The sequence below is a fragment of the Gymnogyps californianus genome, unplaced genomic scaffold (genome assembly GCF_018139145.2).
Source record: "Gymnogyps californianus isolate 813 unplaced genomic scaffold, ASM1813914v2 HiC_scaffold_59, whole genome shotgun sequence".
NCBI classification, from domain to species: Eukaryota; Metazoa; Chordata; class Aves; order Accipitriformes; family Cathartidae; genus Gymnogyps; species Gymnogyps californianus.
Window position 1 is genome coordinate 245232 of NW_026114452.1, and position 4251 is coordinate 249482.

A 4251-nucleotide genomic window follows, 5' to 3' on the forward strand; every position below is an offset into this window, starting at 1 on the left:
GGGGCTTTTTAAGGCTCTCCACCTGAGGCTTTTTGAAGCGCTTCACCATTTTTCTTTTTGGCGAGCGCTGAGGGATCGATTTCTTTCTGGAAGTCTACAACACCTGGATTTTTTGGATTACTTCAGCGCGGTGCCCCCGAGGAGTGCTTCACCACGTTGCCCCGGAGGAGTGCTTCAGCGCACAGCCTTGGAGGAGTCCTTCTCCGCTCAGCCTTTGAGGAGTGCATCAACTACCCACCTTGGAGGAGTGCATCACCTGGCAGAGCTCGTGGATTACATCAGGGTTTGTTTTTTGGGAGCTGTTCACCACTTTTTTTTTTTTTGTACCTCTCACGCTGGGTTTTTTGGGAGCAGTCCCCTGTGGACACTTTTGGAGCTCTCCACAGTGGTGCTTTCTGGAAGCTCTCCACCCTGTGGCTTTTTAAGAGCTCTCCACCTTCGGGCTTTTGAGAGCTCTCCCCATTTTTCCTTTTTTGGAGCCCTTGCGGGATTGTTTTTTTCCTGGAATTCTACCGCCGCTGGAATGTTTGGATTACTCACTGCGCGTCCCGGAGGAGTGCTTCCTTACGCTGCCCCGGAGGAGTGCTTCAGCGCACAGCCTTGGAGGAGTCCTTCTCCGCTCAGCCTTTGAGGAGTGCATCAACTACCCACCTTGGAGGAGTGCATCACCTGGCAGAGCTCGTGGATTACATCAGGGTTTGTTTTTTGGGAGCTGTTCACCTCTTTTTTTCTTTTTGTACCTCTCCGGCATGGGTTTTTTTGGGAGCAGTCCCCTGTGGGACACTTTTGGAGCTCTCCACAGTGGTGCTTTTTGGAAGCTCTCCGCCCTGGGGCTTTTGAAGGGCTCTCCACCTTAGGGCTTTTTGAGCGCTTCACCATTTTTCTTTTTGGGAGCGCTGAGAGGATCGATTTCTTTCTGGAAGTCTACACCACCTGGATTTTTTGGATTTACTTCAGCGCGGTGCCCAAGGAGTACTTCACCACGTTGCCCCGGAGGAGTGCTTCACGCACAGCCTTGGAGGAGTCCTTCTCCGCTCAGCCTTTGAGGAGTGCATCAACTACCCACCTTGGAGGAGTGCATCACCTGGCAGAGCTCGTGGATTACATCAGGTTTTGGTTTTCTGGGAGTGTTCACACTTTTTTTTTCGTACCTCTCCGCATGGTTTTTGGGAGCGTCCCGGGACACTTTTGGAGCTCTCCACACTGGTGCTTTTGGAAGCTCTCCACCCTGGGCTTTTTAAGAGCTCTCCACCTTGGCTTTTTGAGGCTTCCCATTTTCTTTTTTGGGAGCCCTTGCAGGGATGTTTTTTCCTGGAATTCTACCACGCTGGAATGTTTGGATTACTCACTGCGCGTCCTCGGAGGAGTGCTTCCTCACGCTGCCCCGGAGGAGTGCTTCAGCGCACAGCCTTGGAGGAGTCCTTCTCCGCTCAGCCTTTGAGGAGTGCATCAACTACCCACCTTGGAGGAGTGCATCACCTGGCAGAGCTCGTGGATTACATCAGGGTTTGGTTTTTTGGGAGCTGTTCACCACTTTTTTTTCTTTTTGTACCTCTCGCGCATGGGTTTTTTGGGAGCAGTCCCCTGTGGACACTTTTGGAGCTCTCCACAGTGGTGCTTTTTGGAAGCTCTCCGCCTGGGGCTTTTTAAGGGCTCTCCACCTGAGGGCTTTTTGAAGCGCTTCACCATTTTTCTTTTTGGCGAGCGCTGAGAGGATCGATTTCTTTCTGGAAGTCTACAACACGTGGATTTTTTGATTACTTCAGCGCGGTGCCCCCGAGGAGTGCTTCACCACGTTGCCCCGGAGAGTGCTTCAGCGCACAGCCTTGGAGGAGTCCTTCTCCGCTCAGCCTTTGAGGAGTGCATCAACTACCCACCTTGGAGGAGTGCATCACCTGGCAGAGCTCGTGGATTACATCAGGGTTTTTTTTTTGGAGATGTTCACCACTTTTTTTTTTTGTTTTACCTCTGCAGGCAGGGCTTTTTGGGAGCCAGTCCCCTGTGGGACACTTTTGGAGCTCTCCACACTGGTGCTTTCTGGAAGCTCTCCGCCCTGTGGCTTTTTAAGAGCTCTCCACCTTCGGGCTTTTTGAGAGCTCTCCCCATTTTCCTTTTTGGAGCCCTTGCGGGATTGTTTTTTTCCTGGAATTCTACCGCCGCTGGAATGTTTGGATTACTCACTGCGCGTCCTGGGAGGAGTGCTTCCTTACGCTGCCCGGAGGAGTGCTTCAGCGCACAGCCTTGGAGGAGTCCTTCTCCGCTCAGCCTTTGAGGAGTGCATCAACTACCCACCTTGGAGAGTGCATCACCTGGCAGAGCTCGGGAGTACATCAGGGTTTGTTTTTTGGAGCTGTTCCACCTCTTTTTTTTCTTTTTGTACCTCTCCGGCATGGGTTTTTTTGGGAGCAGTCCCCTGTGGACACTTTTGGAGCTCTCCACAGTGAGTGCTTTTTGGAAGCTCTCCGCCCTGGGCTTTTTAAGGGCTCTCCACCTGAGGGCTTTTTGAAGCGCTTCACCATTTTCTTTTTGGCGAGCGCTGAGAGGATCGATTTCTTTCTGGAAGTCTACACCACCTGGATTTTTTGGATTACTTCAGCGCGGTGCCCCCGAGGAGTACTTCACCACGTTGCCCCGGAGGAGTGCTTCACGCACAGCCTTGGAGGAGTCCTTCTCCGCTCAGCCTTTGAGGAGTGCATCAACTACCCACCTTGGAGGAGTGCATCACCTGGCAGAGCTCGTGGATACATCCGGGTTTTTTTTTTGGCAGGTGTTCAGCACTGGTTTTTTCGTACCTCTCCAGCATGGGTTTTTTGGGAGCTGTGCACCCCGGGAATCTTTTGGAGCTCTCCACACTTGGGCTTTCTGGAAGCTCTCCACCTGTGGCTTTTTAAGAGCTCTCCACCTTCGGGCTTTTGAGAGCTCTCCCCATTTTCCTTTTTTGGAGCCCTTGCGGGATTGTTTTTTTCCTGGAATTCTACCGCCGCTGGAATGTTTGGATTACTCACTGCGCGTCCTGGGAGGAGTGCTTCCTTACGCTGCCCGGAGGAGTGCTTCAGCGCACAGCCTTGGAGGAGTCCTTCTCCGCTCAGCCTTTGAGGAGTGCATCAACTACCCACTTGGAGGAGTGCATCACCTGGCAGAGCTCGCGGATTACATCGGGTTTGTTTTTTGGGAGCTGTTCACCTCTTTTTTCTTTTTGTACCTCTCCGGCATGGGTTTTTTGGGAGCAGTCCCTGTGGGACACTTTTGGAGCTCTCACAGTGGTGCTTTTGGAAGCTCTCGCCCTGGGGCTTTTTAAGGCTCTCCACCTGAGGCTTTTGAAGCGCTTCACCATTTTTCTTTTTGGAGCGCTGAGAGGATCGATTTCTTTCTGGAAGTCTACAACACGTGGATTTTTTGGATTACTTCAGCGCGGTGCCCCCGAGGAGTACTTCACCATGTTCCCCGGAGGAGTGCTTCAGCGCACAGCCTTGGAGGAGTCCTTCTCCGCTCAGCCTTTGAGGAGTGCATCAACTACCCACCTTGGAGGGTTCATCACCTGGCAGAGCTCGTGGAGTACATCCGGGTGGTTTTTTTTGGCAGTGTTCAGCACTGGTTTTTCGTACCTCTCCGCATGGGTTTTTTTGGGAGCTTGCACCCCGGGAATCTTTGGAGCTCTCCACAGTGGTGCTTTCTGGAAGCTCTCCACCCTGGGCTTTTAAGAGCTCTCCACCTTCGGGCTTTTTGAGAGCTCTCCCCATTTTCCTTTTTGAGCCCTGCGGGATTGTTTTTTCCTGGAATTCTACCCGCTGGAATGTTTGGATTACTCACTGCGCGTCCTGGAGGAGTGCTTCCTACGCTGCCCCGGAGGAGTGCTTCAGCGCACAGCCTTGGAGGAGTCCTTCTCCGCTCAGCCTTTGAGGAGTGCATCAACTACCCACCTTGGAGGAGTGCATCACCTGGCAGAGCTCGCGTGGATTACATCAGGGTTTGGTTTTTCTGGGAGCTGTTCACCTCTTTTTTTCTTTTGTACCTCCCTGGCATGGGTTTTTTTGGGAGCAGTCCCCTGTGGGACACTTTTGGAGCTCTCCACAGTGGTGCTTTTGGAAGCTCTCCGCCTGGGGCTTTTTAAGAGCTCTCCACCTTGAGGGCTTTTTGAGGCTCTCCCATTTTCTTTTTTGGAGCCTGAGGGATCGATTTCTTTTCTGGAGTCTACACCCTGGATTTTTTGGAATTACCAGCGCGTCAGAGGAGTGCTTCCACGTGCCCGGA